The sequence below is a fragment of the Sapajus apella genome, unplaced genomic scaffold (genome assembly GCF_009761245.1).
Source record: "Sapajus apella isolate SASKATOON/1434 unplaced genomic scaffold, GSC_monkey_1.0 scaffold65, whole genome shotgun sequence".
Classification (NCBI taxonomy): domain Eukaryota; kingdom Metazoa; phylum Chordata; class Mammalia; order Primates; family Cebidae; genus Sapajus; species Sapajus apella.
In genome coordinates, this window is record NW_022437005.1 from 1,080,617 (window position 1) to 1,089,774 (window position 9,158).

Genomic DNA, 9,158 nt, shown 5'->3' on the forward strand with positions numbered 1-9,158 from the left:
GGGGGCTTTCTGGGAGGACTGGCTTTACAGTTCCAAGAGCATATTAAGTTTTCTTCAGATACAGTCAATGTTGCAGCCTTTAATGAGAACAGACCACATTATTATTTTGATTCTCAAAGGAAAGAATACAAATTCCTCAGCAAGTGCTTTCTGTGTAAAACTGAAAATAATTGAATGGGAAATGATCAAGGAGTTATTTTCAGAAAAGATGTGATATATATGTTCTATAACTGGTAAAAGCTAAAATAATCATATTAAGATGAGAAAAAAGTCCTTGATTAAAAGACATTCATCACGCTATTTAAAAAATTTTACAAAATTTTTAGTTTTAATGCATGTTATTTTTAAATCTAGTTCATATAACAAAAAGAAGCAAATGTTTTAATAATATATTTGTGTAGTATCAAAAAGGAAGAAGACTCTTCTCCCATTTATTTTTCCTGCTGACTCTTGTTTTAAATTCTAATTTCGACACCCTTTGCCAGTTTGGAGAAATGATTTGTCAGCTGCTCTATGAAGAACAGTAAAATGGGATAGGAATATTTTAAATGCACAAGTACTGAAAGGAAAGTGCAGGCCTGTTTCCAAAGACTTTAAACTGATGCTGTTATTTCTTAATAGTGTTAGATCTACTGAATATTTAAAAGCCTTTTTAAGATAAATGGCCTTTTTTTTTTCATTCCTCATGGTGCTGATGACTTGGTTGTGTTTGATTTTGAACTGATGTCATCAGTGTTGACTTGAAACATTACATGGGTCCTGTTCTCATCATGCCTGATGAGTGTACCGGCAGGCTTTTGTTGCTGATAGTTTTTTATATAAGGGGAATACCAGCAACGAAGGGAAATTCCATGGGCACTGAAAATGGAACCTGCTGGAGTAAGTTCAGTATGTAATTTAGTAATACCTTTTTAAAATTTAGCAGTGAGCTCTGCTGCAGCTTTCTTTGGAAACTCTGGAGTCACATTCCTTTGACTGTGCCTATAGCTGTTCATTTTCCCTTGGGCCACAAGCCTATATAATAACTCATTTTACTCTGATCTTTGGAAACACTATGTGTGAATCTCTATTTTAGCATTTACAATGCATGTCATAATTACTTATTTATCTGAAACTCTCTCCTGCTAGAATGTGAGCTCCTTAAAGATGAAAAGTGAGTGCTTTTTTCTTTGCATCTCACCGGCACTCAACACTGGGTGAAAAGAAGGGACCCTTATGGAAGCCTGTTGGATGTATATTTCATGGTTGAAATCTCTGTTAATTTGAGTTAGAATAAGAGAACCTTGTTTTGACTTGAAAGTCCTCGTGAGAGTCACTCCTTAATCAAAATAACTGACACATATATATATATATACATATATGTAACTCATATATACATAATTTATGTAGATCTATATTTGGAATATATATGAAACAACATACATGAAATATATAAATGTATATTTGAAATTATAATCATAAATCTATCTGTAATAACATTGAAACTGAAGAAAGATAATTGTCTCAAAAATCAGTTAAAAATTTCTTCTGAGGTTTCTACTTTTATACATCTTATCTTTTCATGTATATTTTACCTTTTCTATACAATTAAATGTTGTTATAAATACTTTCCCATCAGTATGCTATTTCACATATAGATTGATTATCTGTGGTATGAGGAATGTCACAAATTTCAAAACTTACTTTTTTGCCTTTTTGGAGTATTTGACTAGGGAATCCACAGACATGACTGATGAAAAGGGATTATTGGCTTTCACCTAATTCAACTTTAAGCTTTCAGTCTGGCTTCATTTAAACAGGTCAAGATAAATCTGTTCCTGGCTTTATTAATCTTAAGATAGGAAATTCCGTATCCTCTTTAGTGATGCATTTTACTATATTTTATTAAATTTTTATTTCTGTTATGGTTAAACTCATTTTAGAAAGCTTTTAAAATTCATGATACCCTGTTCTGTGAAAACAAGCAGAATTAATGTTATTAATAGTCAGCCTATAAAAGTTACCTATCACTTCAGTGAGGAGGCCGAGTTGACGCAGAGATGCAGATCTTTGTGAGGACCCTCAAAGGCAAGACCATCACCCTTGAGGTTGAGCCCAGTGACACCATTAAGAATGTCAAAGCCAAAATTCAAGACAAGGAGGGTATCCCATCTGGCCAGCAGCATCTGATATTTGCTGGCAAACAGCTGGAGGATGGCCACACTCTCTCAGACTGCAACATCCAGAAAGAGTCCCCCCTGCACCTGGTGCTACGCCTGCAAGGTGGCATTATTGAGCCTTCCCTCTGCCAGGTCACCCAGAAATACAGCTGCCACAAGATGATCTGCCACAAGTACTGTGCTCGCCTGCTCCCCCGTGGTGTCAACTGCTGCAAGAAGAAGTGTGGCCACAACAACAACCTGCACCCAAGAAGAAGGTCAAATAAGCCTCTTCCTTCCTGGAAGGGCAGACTCCTGCCCAAGCCCCATTGTCCTGAAGCCTCAGTAAAATGTCCCTTTGGTTGACTGGAGCAGCAAAAAAAAAAAAAAAAAAAAAAAGTTATCTATCATTTTGTTATCTTAACATTTAATTCTAAATATCAGTTTTTAATTTAGAATTACTATACTTATTAGCTGGGTGCAGTGGCTCATGCCTGCAATCCCAGCACTTTGGGAGGCCAAAGCAGGAGGATAGCTTGAGTCTGGGGATTTGAGACAGCCTGGGCAGCATGGCAAAACCCTGTCTCTACAAAAAATACAAAAATTAGCCAGGCATGGTGGTGCATGCCTATAGTCCCAGCTAGTTGGGAGGCTGAGGTGGGAGGATTGCTTGAGCCTGGAAAGTTGAGGCTGCAGTGATCTGTGTTCATGCCACTGCACTCCCACCTAATGATAAGGTGAGATCCTGTCTGAAAAAAAAAAAAAAAAAAAGAAAAGAAAAAAGAAATCACTATGCCAATGTGGGAGTTATGATCATTTGTGTTTTTAAAAATTATCTGTGCAGGCATGGGACATAACTTTTGTTACAGCTTTTTCACGGCATCTTTGGCTCTATTTTCCAGATAAAATAGAGAAACAATATTTTAAGAAATGTATGGTCCCCTTAGCTTTCTTATTTGGCCTTTTTCAGGAACTACTTTGGTTTGCAGTATTGCTTAAATATGAAATGCTAGAATTCATAACCCACTGTCTTCATTTCCTTCAGGTTATTAGCTTAATAACCTGAACAAAAATTGATTCTTGTAGTACCTATAATGATATTTTCTGCCTACATAACCTGTTAATCCAGTTTTGAGTTCCCATTACGTTTTAATCATCAGTGGCAACCCAAATTAATTTATAGTATAATCATTCAAAAAGTTTAGTTTGAAGATTTTAAATTTGTATTTCATATCAATTTTATACTGTTTTTTATATTTAAATTGCTTTCTATGTGAGTCATTCATGTAATTTTCATCCAAACTGAAATTAACCTTTGTATAATTTCTGCTTTCTTGAATCTACTTTTTCTTTTGAAGATTGGATATTCTATGATTACTGGAGTTGCTGATTGCTAACTACTGAGAGTCAGTGTCTAAAGCACCGTTTCTGACTGGGATAAATGAAACTACTTTGCAATAGTCAATGTAATTTCTCTGTAAGGGTCATTGTTGAACAGATGGTTTTCCATCCTGTGGGATTTTAAATGTTGAATTCTACAGAGTTTGATATTTTGCACATTACCAGGAGTTTACCATCAAAGTCATGGATTTCAAGTGATACCTAACTCCATCTAGCTTTAACAGAATATTAATTTATGTATTATGTTCCAATTCTTGAAAAGATTGCTACTTAGATGAAATTAGGGTGAATGACTTTTGGACTGGGCAAAATTAAACTACAAAGGCTTAAAAAACTGAGAAAGGAGTAAGTGAGGTTCCCTATTCATGCTATGAGAGTTTTTTTTGGACTTTTTAGAGCAAGGTATAGTAGAGTTGAATTCTTTCTTGAATGCTACCTCCTTTTTTTTTTATCTTTCATCTTCTTTCTAAAAATTGATACATAAAATTTTACATATTTATGGGGCACATGTAAAATTTCACGTGCATAGAATGTGTAATGATCACGTCAGGGTTATTGGGGTATCCATCATCTTGAATATTTATCATTTCTATATGTTGGGAACCTTTCAAGTCCTGTCTTGTAGCTACATTGAAATATACAACACATTGTTGCTAACTATAGCCACCCTACTCTACTTTTGAAAATTAGAACTTGTACCTTCTATCTAACTGTATGTTTGTACCCATTAACGAACTTTGTTTATCGCCTTCTCCCACCCACACAACCTTCTTATCCTCTGGTATCTTATTGTTTTATTATCTACCTTCAGGAGATAAAGTTCATGAGATAAACTTTTTTGGCTCCCACATATGATTGAGAATATGTGATACTAGTCTTTCAGTGCCTGGCTCATTTCACTTAACATAATGACCTCCACTGCAATCCATGTTGCTCCAAAAGACATAATTTAAATCTTTGTGATAGTGAAATAGTATTCCATTTTGTATATCCACATTTTCTTTATCCATTCATCACTTGATGGACACAGGTTGACTCCATATCTTTGCTATTGTGAGTAGTGCTGGAATAAACTTGAGTCCAGGTGTGTCGTCAACGTACAGATTTATTTTCCTTTGGACAGATACCTAGTAGTGGGATTGCTAGATCATATGATAGTTCTATTTTTAGATTTTTTTTTTAATCTATGATTTTCCATAGTGGCTAGACCAATTTACATTCCACCAACAGTGTATAAGAGTTCCTTTTTTTGGGCTGGGTGAGGTGGCTCACACCTGTAATTGCAGCCCTTTGGGAGTCTAAGGCAGGTGGATTACAAGGTTAGGAGATCAAGACCAGCCTGACCAACATGGTGAAATTAGCTGGGTGTGGTGGCATACACCTGTAGTCTCAGCTACTCAGGAGGCTGGGGCAGGAGAATCGCTTGACCCCATGAAGTGGAAGTTGCAGTGAGCCGAGATTGCATCAGTGCATTCCTGCCTGGACGACAGAGCAAGACTCCATCTCAAAAAAAGAGAAGAGAAGAGAAGGGGAGGGGTGGGGGGAAGGAGAGGAGAGGAGAAAAATAACAGTATTTTTATAGGCATTGCATTGAATTTGTAGATTGTTTTGGGGCATTATGGTCATTTTAACAATATTAATTCTTATCCAAGAGCATAGGATATCTTTCCATTTGTTTGTGTTCTCCTGAATTTCATTCATAGTTTTATAGTTTTTCTTACAAAGATCTTTTACTTTCTTGGTTAAACTTATTCCTAGATATTTTTTTTGTAGCTATTGTAAATGAGATTGTCTTGATTTCTTTTTCAGCTAGTTTGATATTCATGTATAGAAATGCTACTGATTTTTGCATGTTGATTTTGTATCCTGTAACTTTACTGAAATTATTTATTGGGTCTAAGAGTTTTTTGGTGGGGTCTTTAAGTTTTTCTAGATATGAGATTATATCATAGGCAGAGAGGGGCAATTTGACTTCCTTTTCTCCAATTTGGATGTCTTTTCTTGATTTCTCTTGGCTGATTGCTCTGGCTAGGATTTCCAGTATTATCGTTGAATGGGAGCGGTGAAGTGAACATCCTTGTCTTGTTCTAGTTCTTAGAGAAAAGGCTTTCTGTTTTTCCTCATTGAGTATGATGTTATCTGTGGATTGGTCATATATGGCCTTTATTATGTTGAGTTTTGCTCTTCTATGCCTAGTTTGCTGAGAGTTTTTGTGATGAAGTGGTGCATATTTTTATCAGATAGTTTATCTGCATGTTTTGAGATTATCATGCGGTTTTTGTCCTTTATTCCTTTATTCTGTTTTTTTTTTTTTTGAGACGGAGTTTCACTCTTGTTACCCAGGCTGGAGTGCAATGGCGCGATCTCGGCTCACCGCAGCCTCTGCCTCCTGGGTTCAGGCAATTCTCCTGCCTCAGCCTCCCGAGTAGCTGGGACTACAGGTGCGCGCCACCATGCCCAGCTAATTTTTGTATTTTTAGTAGAGACGGGGTTTCACCATGTTGACCAGGATGGTCTCGATCTCTTGACCTCGTGATCCACCCGCCTCGGCCTCCCAAAGTGCTGGGATTACAGGCTTGAGCCACCGCGCCCAGCCTCCTTTATTCTGTTGATACGATGTGTCATGTTTATTGATTTGTATATGTTGAACCATTCTTGCATCCCTGGGATAAAGCCCACTTGATCATGTGTATTATTTTTTGGATGTGCTGTTGGATATGATTTGCTGGTATTTAATTAAGGATTAGAATTTGGCATTGCAGCCACTTGGTCCTGGACTTTTCTTTGTTAGAAGACTTTATTTTAAGTTCTGCTCTGATCTTTATTATTTTTTCTTTTCTAATTTTGAGTTTGTTTTTTTTCTTGCTTTTTTACTTCCTTGAGGTGTATTTTTTGATTATGAATTTGAAATCTTTGTACTTTTTAAAAAATTTAATTTTATTTTAAATTCAGAGGGTACATGTGCAGATTTGTTACATGGATATATTGCATAAAGTTTGGGTTTGGGCATCTGGTATTTCCATCACCCACATAGTGAATATTGTAACCAGTAGGTAATTTTTAAACCTTCACCCTCTTACACCCTTTCTCCTTTTGGAGTCTCCAGAATCTATTATTTCTATCTTGATGTTCATGTGTACCCATTGTTTAGCTCCCACTTATTAAGTATTAGGACATGTAATATTTGATTTTTTGTTTCTGAGTTATTTTACTGGGATAATGGCCTTCAGCTCCATTCGTATTACTGCAAAGGACATGATTTCATTCTTTTTTTTTTTTTTGAGCCAGAGTCTCACTCTGTCACCAGGCTGGAGTGCAGTGGGGCAGCCTTAGCTCTCTGCAGTCTCCACCTGCCAGGTTCAAGTGATTCTCCTGCCTCAACCTCCCAAGTATCTGGGATAACAGATGTATGCCACCACACCCAGCTAATTTTTAAATTTTTTATCTTAGGACAGAGTTTAGCACTGTTGCCTGGGCTGGAGTGCAATGGCGTGATCTTATCTCACTGCAACCTCCACCTCCTGGGTTCAGGCAATTCTCCTGCCTCAGCCTCCCAAGTAACTGGATTATAGGCGTCCTCCACCATGCCTGGCTAATTTTTTGTATATTTAGTAGAGACAGGGTTTCACCATCTTGATCAGGCTGGTCTCGAACTCTTGACCTTGTGATCTGCCTGCCTTGGCCTCCCAAAGTGCTGGGATTACAAGTATGAGCCACCACACCCGGCCTAATTTTTGTATTTTTGGCAGAGACGGGGTTTCACTATGTTGGTCAGGCTGGTCTCAATCTCCTGACTTCATGATCCACCTGCCTCAGCCTCCCAAAGGGCCGAAATTATAGGTGTTAGGCACTGTGACAGGCCAATTTCATTATTTTTAAGGGTGCATAGTATTACATGATGTATAGGCACCATATTTTTCTTTATCCAATAATCAGTTGTTGATGGGCGCTTAAGTTGATTCAATGACTTTGCAATTGTGGATACTGCTGCAATAAATATAAGTGCAGGTGTCTTTTTTTTTTTGAGACAGAGTCTTGTACTGTTGCCCAGGCTAGAGTGCAGTGGTGTGATCTCTACTCACTGCAACCTCTGCCTCCTGGGTTCAAGTGATTCTCCTGCCTCAGCCTCCTGAGTAGCTGGGATTACAGGTGCCTGCCACCATGCCCAGCTAATTTTTGTATTTTTAGTAGAGATGGGGTTTCACTATGTTGGCCAGGCTGGTCTTGAACTCCAGACCTTGTATTCTGCCCACCTTGGCCTCCCAAAGTGCTGCAGGTGTCTTTTTTATATAATGATAAACTATCTTTTTGATGTAGGTGTTTATTGCTATAATAAACTTTTCTCTTACAACTGCTTTTGCTGTATCCCATAGTTTTGATATGTTGTGTTTTGATTTTTAATTGTTTAAAGAAATTTTTTTATTTCCTCCTTAATATTTTCCTTTACTAAGTTGTCATTCAGGAGCATGTTGTTTAATTTCTATTATTTGTATAGTTTTAAAAGTTCCTCTTATTATTGATTTACGGTTTTATTCCACTGTGGTCTAGGAAAATACTTGATATGATTTCATTAAAAAATTTTATAATGACCATCTTTTTTATCTTTTTACTGTTTTGACTCAAAATCTGTTTTATGTAAATATAGCTACTCCTGCTTTTGCTTCTATCTGCATGGAATTTTTTTTTTCATTCCTTTAGTTTCAGCCTGTATATGTCTTTACAGGAAAGATGAGTTCCTTATAGGCAGCATATAATTGGGTCATGTTTTCTTTTCTTTCTTTTTTTTTTTTTTTTAATTCTTTCAACCTGTCTTTATCTTTTTTTTTTTTTTCTGTCTTTATCTTTTAAGTAGAATATTTAATCCATTTACATTCAAGGTTACTATTGATATGTGAGGGTTTATTCCTGTTGTTTTATTAATTGAACTAATTGTTATTTATATTCTTTGTTTCTTTCATTCTCTCCTATTGTTTATTTTGTGGTTTGGTGGTTTTCTGTAGAGGTAACATTTGAGTCTCTTTATTTGTGTTTGCTTCACCAGTGGTTTTCATATTTCCATGTATTTTCATGATGGTAGATTTTATTCTTTTGCTAAGTATAGGACTTCTTTAAGCCTTTATTGGAGGATGAGTCTAGAGATTATGAATTTTCTCAGCATTTGCTTATCTGGGAAATACTTTAGTTCTCTTTCATTTATGAAGGACAAATTTTCTGGGTATAGTATACAGGACTGTCAGTTTTTTTTTCTTTAAGCTCCTGTGAATATACCATCCTACACTCTTTTGGCCTGTAAATTTTCTACGGAGAAATCTGCTGTTAATCTGATGGGAATTCCTTTATAAATGATTAGATACTTTTCTTTTGCTGCGTTTTGGAATTTTCTCTGTCTTTGACTTTTGACAGTTTGACTATAATGTGCTGCGGAGAAGTCCCCTTTGAATTATGTCTATTTGGGGAATCTCTGTGCCTCCTGAATCTGGATGTCTAAATCTCTTGCTAGGGTTGGGAACTTTTTTTTTTTTTTTTTTGGAGATGGAGTCTCACGCTGTTGCCAGGCTGGAGTGCAGTGGCATGATCTTGGCTCACTGCAACATCTGCCTCCCAGGTTCAAGCGATTCT

The 9,158-nt window shown here is 36.6% G+C and overlaps 1 protein-coding gene and 1 pseudogene across 2 annotated transcripts in view; both read left to right on the forward strand.

Annotated features, from left to right (window-relative positions):
* Positions 1-9,158, forward strand: part of MACROD2 (mono-ADP ribosylhydrolase 2) — a 2,030,631-nt gene that overhangs the window by 156,077 nt on the left and 1,865,396 nt on the right. The window lies entirely within an intron of this gene.
* LOC116530206 lies at positions 1,581-2,537 on the forward strand (annotated as a pseudogene).